At 45.8% G+C, this 9,063-nt stretch overlaps 1 pseudogene; it reads right to left on the bottom strand.

The window, feature by feature from the left end:
- Nucleotides 1-8,541, bottom strand: part of LOC122555523 — a 54,184-nt pseudogene extending 45,643 nt beyond the window's left edge.
- Between the last annotated feature and the right edge of the window lie 522 nt (nt 8,542-9,063).

The following is a 9,063-nucleotide window of genomic DNA, read 5'->3' as shown; positions in this document are numbered from 1 at the left end:
TCAATGTACCAGCAGAGGTTGTAAATACCGTTATGTTCCACAAAGTACCTCAGGTTCAACTTTTTAAATAATATTCCACTGTTGGGAAGTTTTGTTCTATACTTGGTGTCATAATTATAATTTGAGTCAGGAAGAAAGTTGGGAAAACAATTATAAATAAAAGAACATTAATTGACGTACCTTTGGAAATAATGGTTCTCTTCTCCAGTTAAGAGATTTTTCTCATAATCTTGTTTAGAATGGTTGATACGAGCAGAGCATGGAAGTTTCTTTGGTTTGTAACAGAACCAGGGCTCGCCAGTCCTGGGATCAGTAAAGTTAGAGTGGCTCAGTTTGAGGCAAATATAGATTTCACACAGTGGTCTCTGAAGCACCCTGATATTTGAAGGTACTTTTTAAATACACTCTTTCTGGCTATTCCTCACGCAGTCTTTTAAGTGCTTGGATCCCTTCACTGGGACGAACTAATAAAACAGAAACTTCGACTTACCCGGCCAAGATAAGTCAAAGTTAATCTCATAAGTTCCATCTTGGTTGTCTATAACAGTTCCTGCAGAGCCAGCTTTTAAAGCTGGGGTGTGGATCCGAGCTTGGAGATAGTCACCCCCATATTGCTTTGGGTGACCTTCAAAGTCACTCATCTGCAGCATCACTTGTAGCTGATCTCCCACATAGAAAGTCTTTGCAGAATTTAAAATTACAAAGTGATTGTGTGATGGGTCACTGCTTTTCTGAAAGGGCACAGCAGAGTTGGGGGGTTTAGGCCATTCGATCATTTTCATAAGGAGCATTCCCTCTGACCTTTCTTCAGGGGTGAAGCTGTGAATCTGGTAGCCGCGCTGTACCAGCCTGTCTGTCCAATGGAGATTCCTTGTCTCCACTTTCTGCATCATGGCATGATTAAAATTTAGAACTCGATAACTTCTCCATTCGGACAGAGATCCAATAAATTCAAATACTTCATGCTATGAAAGAAAAAATATTTTATTGCATATCTTTTCCATTGCCATGTCACACATGTTGGTTCCCCGCAAACACCCTCCTTCAGTCAAATAAGAATATCACAAATTCAGTTCAGATCACAGGATTTTTTGGAATTGCAAAATCATAATTAATGAGTTATGTATTTCAATGAAACAGCAAGCATTAAATAAGTTATATTTCCAGACTGCAGCTCAGATTAGCAGAGGAAACAAGCCTTGAGAAACCTATTCCCAGACAGCTCAGTGAACATCTCCTGAAGGAGACCAGGCAAGGAAAGTTCCCAGTCGAGAGTGTGGTGCTAGAGAAACACAGCAGGTCAGGCAGCATCCGTGGAGCAGGAGAATCAACATTTCAGGCAAAAGCCCTTTGTCAGGAATGAGGCTTGTGAGCCGAGGGGTAGAGAGATAAAAAGTGGGGTCGGAGTCTGGGAGGAAGGTGGCTGAGAGTGCGATAGGTAGATGGAGGTCGGGGTAATGATGATTGGTCAGAGAGGAAGGTGGAGCAGAGAGGTGGGAGGCAAGATGGGCAAGTCATGACGGCGGTGCCAAGTTGGAAGGTTGGAATTGGGATAAGGTCGGGGAAGGGAAATGAGGAAATGGGTTGAAGAGTCCCGAGGCGGAAGATGAGGCATTCTTCCTCCTGGCATTGAGTGGTTTGGGTATGGCAATGGAGGAGGCCCAGGCCCAGGAGTGGAAGGGGGTGTTGAAGTGTACGCCCCCAGGGCAGTGGTGTTGTTGATGCAGGTGTCCCGGAGATCTTCTCTGAAGCGCACTGCAAGTAGGCATCCTGCCTCCGCAACATAGAGGTGACTGCATCGGGAGCAACGGACACAGTAAATGACATGTGTGGAAGTGCAGGTAAAACTCTGATGGATGTGGAAAACTCCTTTGGTGCCTTGGACAGAGGTGAGGGGGGAGATGTGAGTGCAAATTTTGCAATTCTTGTAGTGGCAGGGGAAGGTGCCGGGAGGGAAGGGTGGGTGTGGTGGGATCCGTTTGTAGGTGGCGAAAATGGCAGAGGATGATGCGATGTATATGGATGTTAGTTGATTGGAAGATGAGGACCGGGGAGTTCTACCCTTGTTGCAGTTGGAGGAATGGGACTTGAGGGTGGAGGTGTAGGAAGTGGATGAGATGTACTGGAGGGCATCATTGACCACTTGGGAGGGGAAATTGTGGTCTTTAAAGAAGCAGGCCATCTGGTGTGTGGGAAGTTCCCAGTTTAATTCCTAGTCTGTGTAGAGTTAGGCTCAGCTTTACTGAGATTGAGAGAGGAAAATATGGAATCGGTTTCAATTCCCAATCCTGAACACTGTCCAATGACTCACATTTGAACAGCACATGAGGCTTGAGATGCAGAACAGAACAGGGTTTCATTACAATACTCTCTTCAGGTCAAGTAACATGTAAGTAAGCATGATCTAAGTACCCAATATCACAACAACCTATCAAACTATGTATCCCAGCATAATCAGTTTTTGTAACTCTATCCATAATCTTGACAACTTCAGCAGTTTCATGTTCAGATAAGGGCATGGTGGTTCAGATAAGGGCATGGTGGCATCACGATACCAGGGATCTTGGTTCAATCCCAGCTGAGGCTGTAGTCTGTGTGTGTGATGTTTGCATATCTGTTCTCTCTCTGTGTGGGTTTCTGCTGGATGTATCAGTGTAATGGAAAATTAATATTTATTGTGAAATCTATAATAGCATGGTTTAAACAAAGAAGTAAAGGCCTGACTTTGCAAAGCATTTGCAGACAGACAGAAAAATATACCGACAGTATGGAATTACAAGGACAGTTAACTCTCATATCAACAGTCCAGGAATGAGAAAAACAACTACATATGTGGAAAATAATTTGAATGTTCCAAGCTCCTGGTCTTGAGACGTGATAAGGAAAGGCAAAGCATAGTATAAAGGGAATATGTGAAAACCCGTCAGGTGCCCCTTACATGAGGCACCTTGCCAATGTATTGGGTCAACTCTGCAGAATCCAAAAATAAACTTTTTCTTTGCTCTTGCTAGCATTTGAGTCGAGTTGATTTAATTTCCACGACAGTAAACTTGGGGGCTCATCCGGGATCCCGCGACTGGGTAAGATTCTGAAGATTCCCAGGAGGCATAGGCGCCAGTGCCTTGAAGGACTTTCACTTCATCTCGAATGCTAAATTGGCCACTTTTCGTGAGAGTGCTGAGAATCTATGGATTGCCCCGGTGCCAGGGTCCAAATAGAATAGGATCATAGAGTCATGACTTATGTAATCCTATATAGAGACACGTTTTAATAGAATAAATAAACCAGGAAGAGAGTCCAGTGAACTCTCGCGTGGTATTCGAGTAAAACTCAAGGAAAGGGATTGCCATCTCTGGAGTGCTTAAAAGACAGCAACTTTGAGGGTGGTTTTAGACTTGGATCCACCACTGGCTTTGTTGGACTCGCCAAAGACGTACCAGGTACGTGGTTTCTTGGTTTACGAAAACCAAGGCATTGAGGCGGACGCACCCAATGAGAGGGGACCTCCGGAGATGAAAGCAAGTCATATTGGCAATAAAGATAATGGTACCATGAGAGAGAGAGAGCTGAACACTTTTCCAGTAACACTGAAAATGGGCTCCAGCAAGAGCAAACAAAAAGAGGGTCCACAGAGGATTTGGAATGGTCAACCAAAAATACAATACACGCTAAATAATTACAGCCCAGAGTCTGTAAAGCAGTTAGAATTGTGGATCAAGGACTGTGGTTTTCTGGAGGGAGGAAGTTTTAGTAAAAAGCAGTTGGAAATACTGAGGTTACAGTTGGAGGAGAGAGAGAAGGAGAAACAGAAGGGAAAAATAGAACCTGTGAATTGGAGTGCTTGTAACGTGTGGAAGGCTGAGGCTGATATCAGAGAAAAGAAATCTCAAGTAAAGGATAGATCAAATACGCATACGAACACCAGCGCACATGCAGACGCACGCGGAAAGCAATCTAATGAAGCTGTACAGTGTCTTAAGTCTGTTTTAGATCCTGACCTTGATGACTGCCCTCCGAGACCTACAGCCCCCCTACGGGATCCGCCTGGCGAAGGTTCCATGTCAGCGGCTGCCGCCTCAGGGTCTGCTGGATCACTGATAGCAAGTCGTACCCACAACCAAATGAAGCAAGAAGCCCAAAAGGAAGATGGTCACTCCAAGATGGAGAGGCATCCAGGGTCTACGGACGGTGTGTGAGACGGCAAGAGTACTGATGTATGATCACCTAACTAGGTGGTTCTGCAAGCACCGATGGTTGAAGTTGCAGGTCCAGAAGGGTACCAGGGTTAGTCCACCGACCATGGGACTAAGTAGGATTTGGAAAGTGCCTATGGGTAGTTGCCTGACCCACACGAGGTTGGAAGTAATAAGTTCACTGAAGAAGTGAGAAAGTTCTGTACCGAGTTCCGTCCCACGTCACATGAGCTGAGACGTCTCCTGGGACGAAAACTGGGCGCCAATGTCACCAAAATCAAGTATAACTGGCCAGCGGCAAACGTCCATACCAGATCAACCGACCCGCAAGCGGAAGAGAACAGAGACTTTAATGATTTTGTTGCAGAGCTAGCAACCGCCTGTAGGGAGGCATTCCCGGTGCGAATGGACATGACCAAAATAGCAATGTGTAAACAAGAAGAAGGTGAGACAGTGTCCCTGTACCTTACACGCCTCATTGAAGTCCATAACGCCCATAGTGGACTGATACCACCCGATGACATAACGGGGGCAGAGATCACGCCCCCTGAAGAACAGCACACCTGAGGAACAGCTTCATCAATGGAATGAAAGATGAAATAGCGAAGAAGTTAAAGGACCCATGTATTACCTGGGACACGGGAAAGCTGAATTTGATAGAACAACATGCGATACATGCTGAAAAATTGCTTACCCAAGAGAAGGATAAGCGGAAACTAAAGGTGGAACAACAAGCACATAAAGCTCAGCTTACTCTGATGCAAATGGTCGTCCAGCCGTTGGAGGGAGGTGCTGTGGGAAAAGAGAGAGGCAGAGGTGTAGGTCACGGAAGCAGTAAAGGAAGAGGAAAAGGATGAGGAAGAAGTCATGGAAGAGGGGCTGGCAGAGGTAGATCTGGCAGGTGTTTGTTTGTGGAGCAATGGACCACTGGGCAAGACAGTGCCCGCACAGACAGCCTCAGTCTGCCCTGGAGACTGGCCATCCAGGTGATTGATGGGGGAAGGCCGAGGTGGAGGTGGGTAGCCCGTAAGATATAGGTAAGCCTCTTTCCTTTATGCTTGGCAACGAAGACTTGCTCATGCTAATCGCTTCTACTAACCTTACGGCACTGAAACACATCCCACCTCCATATTGAGGGCTGAGATTGTGAAGTGTGGACTATATTTTCAGTACAACGACAATGCATATAAGACAATGCCTACCTCTATGTTATACGTGGAAAGTACGCCAGTTACCTTTTTGGTAGATACAGGGACAACATATTCAGTCCTTAAATCAAGCCAGTTCAGAGAGTCGACGCAAATAAAGATGAGTGGAAGGTTCCTGAATTCAATGGGTACATCAGGAGTCGTGCTATGAGAGAGATTTATTGCACCCCTATTGTGCAAAACCAGTATTGGGGAAACATTCCAATTCTCATTTCTGTTATCGGAATTCGGTCCTCTAAATTTGATGGCTTGGGATCTCATAGTGAGATTGGGGTTGGATTTGCTCAGTACCCCAACGGGCTTGCAGGTAATACAAAAAGATTATCCAGTGCAGGCTGTAAAATACGACTCATGACCCCTGATGTATGTCTATGAGTGGCGATTAAGCCAGAGAGCGCTAAGTTCAGTGAGAGATTCACTCGTCCTGGAAGCAAGTAACCATGTTAAACCTATTAACACCAATTTTCTTGCTGAGGGTATGCTGCACTGCACAGCACACATACACCGCGATGGCCCTGACAAATCATATAAAAAGGATTGGCTCAGGAGATTGATTAAACCAGATCAGTTGTTACTGTGCAAATGTTATTGGAATGATCACAGGTGTGCAGTCAATGTGAACTTATTGAAAGTATCTGTGACGGCAAGTTGACCCTAACGTTTTGATGTGGAAGGCTCTTTTCCTCACGTGTCACTGGTGAAGGCGACAGGTGGCAGGATTTGGGACCATGGGTACTAAAGGTACAAAAAAACAAAAGATTGGGTCTTCAGGGATGATGTGGGTACCTGGTTCAATGCAGATATGCGGACATATAGGAAGGAACGAACTAAATTGGCTAACTCAGCCAGATAGGGCAGTCCAGGTAACCCCCGCTAGCCCTGAAGAGCTTAGGAGGGTAGCCTGGCATTTCCTTGGACCCAAAATTAAAAACGGTCCCTACTGAGTTGTGGGCAAAAGGCAAACATGATGTGGGGCTCATATAAGGCTGTGAACCCATAAGAATAACCCCAAAGTCAGAATATCATCCTTGCAGAGCACAATACCCATTAAAACCCAAGGCTATAGAAGGAATTACTCCAGTCTTTGAATCCGTCCTAAAGGCTGGGGTGATAACCCCCATTTTTCCGGTCAAAAAAGCAAACATTCCCGGTGAACCAGAGGAACGGAAGTTTGTTAAAGACCTGCAGACAGTCAATACCGCTGTTTACCCGCGGGCCCCAAATGTTCCCAACCCGTCTACTATATTAGCTCAAATTCCACTGGACTGTAATTGGTTCCCTGTTGTGGATTTAGCAAATGCCTTCTTTAGTGTAACGGTACACCCAGATAGGCAATTCTGGTTCGCTTTTTCATTTAAAGGGAAATCGTATATTTTCACGTGATTTTGTCAAGGTTACTGTGATTCCTCACCATATATAATGAGGCTCTACGCAGGAGTCTGGAGACTCTTGTTTAACCCTGGGGTCAGCGCTTCTGCAGTACGTAGACGATTGCTTAACAGCAGCTCTGGCAGAGGAACAATGTGAGAGTGATACCCTTGCGCTGCTCTGCCATCTAGCAAGGATAGGCTTTGTCAAGGTTATTGTGATTACTCACCATTTATAATGAGGCTCTACGCAGGAGTCTGGAGACTCTTGTTTTAACCCCGGGGTCAGCGCTTCTGCAGTACGTAGACGATTGCTTAACAGCAGCTCTGGCAGAGGAACAATGTGAGAGAGATACCCTTGCGCTGCTCTGCCATCTAGCAAGGATAGGGCACAAAGCTAGTCTCACAAAGCTACAATTTGTGCAACAACAGGTGAACTTCTTAGGTCACTTGATATCTGAACAAGGGAAGGCCATTGGTCAGGACAGAGTTCAAGCAATCCAGCAAATTCCAAAGCCTCACACGAAGAAACAATTACTATCCTTTTTGGGCATGTGCCCTTACTGCGGAATGTTTATCCCACATTTCCCAACCCTTGAAGTGCACCTAAGTGACATAGCCCATGGCAAGGGTTGCAGAACCAGAGTCTGTTGCAGTGGACCCCAGAGGCCGAAAATGCCTTTGTTGAATTGAAAGAGGCACTCCAAACTACACCTACACTGGGGATACCGAATCCAAACAAGCCTTTTGTACAAAAGGTAGATGAGAAGTGCGGCTGCATGACATCTGTGCTGTTGCAGGATCATGGGGATGATTGAGGCTGGCAGCTTATTTTTTGGCTAAAGTAGACCCCGTAGCGGCAGGCTTGCCTAAATGCCTGCGAGCCAGGGCCGCAGCTGAAAAGGCTGTTGTAGCATCCAGGGATATAGTCGGCTATGGTCCCACATGCAGTATCCTTACTGCTTTCCGAGCAAAAGACAGCACACATGTCAGCAGCACGTTGGCTCAAATAAAATAACGTGATATTGGAGATGCCTAACATTACACTAAAGCGATGTAACATCCTTAACCCTGCTAGCCTTCTTCTCACAGAAGGAGACAGAGACCCACATGATTGTGTCACTGTAACTAATGAAGTTTGCAGCCCTCGACCAGACTTGCAGGATTCACCACTTCAGAATCCAGATATGGAGTTTTTTGTGGATGGGTCAGCATTCAGGAGCAAGGAGACAGGCCCGAACTGTGTTGGATAGTCTGTCCTGACTACCCATGAGGTCGTCAAAGTGAGATCACTCCCTCCTCCTCATTTGCCTTGACTGAGGCCTGTAAATTGGCTGAGGGAAAGACAGTGAATATTTACACCAACAGCAGATACGCATTCAGGGTTGTACGTGATTTTGGAACCCTGCGGAAACACAGGGGCTTCTTAACCTCCACCGGAAAGCCCATCACACACTGTGGCCTGATTTCGATCTCCTGGAACTGTCCTATTGCCTAAATCAATCGCTGTCTGTAAATGTGAAGCCCACACAAAACAAAATGATTCTAATGAGAGGGAAGATTCAGCAGCAGGAACAGCAGCTGCCAAGTGATCGGTTTAACATGTGTATGACAACAATTTGTACCCCAACAGCAGACATACGGGAGTTAGAGTCACAGACCACGCCGGAAGGAAAGTGTGAGTGGAAGAAAGCAGGATGCAGTGGGAGGGAAGGGGTGTGGTGTGGCCCCAATGGTAAACCCTATCTACCACCATCATTATTTCCATTCTACAACAAACTGACACATGGTAAGGACCATGTGTCAAAAGGGGGGATGTATGACAGTATTTCGGCACTTTGCTACACTAAAGGATTTACTCATTACTCCCAAAGATACTGTGAACGATGTGTTATCTGTGCCACGAATAATGTGGGGAGGGGAATACAGATGAGTCAGGCAGCACACCCCCAACTCCAAAGACTTTTGAACATTTAAAGATGGATTTTATTGATCTAACACCTAGCGAAGGAAAAGGTATTGTCTGGTAATGGATGATATTTTTTTCATATGGGTGGAAGTGTTCCGCACGTCTAAACAGGATGCCAGTGCAGTAGCCAAGGCTCTGCTAACTGAAATAATCCCGAGATGGAGCATCCCTGAAAGGCTCAGTAGCAACAATGGGACACCATTTGTCAATAATGCCCTACAGCAGATCAGTGATTATTTGGGAATAAAAATGAGACAACACTGAGCCTCCCACTCAGCGAGCGGTGGGGCAGTGGAAAGAGAAAATGCTACCCTAAAAAAAAATTG

This window comes from Chiloscyllium plagiosum, chromosome 12 (assembly GCF_004010195.1).
Source record: "Chiloscyllium plagiosum isolate BGI_BamShark_2017 chromosome 12, ASM401019v2, whole genome shotgun sequence".
NCBI lineage: Eukaryota > Metazoa > Chordata > Chondrichthyes > Orectolobiformes > Hemiscylliidae > Chiloscyllium > Chiloscyllium plagiosum.
The sequence above is the reverse complement of the archived record's forward strand: the minus strand, read 5'-3'. Positions and strand labels throughout refer to the sequence as shown.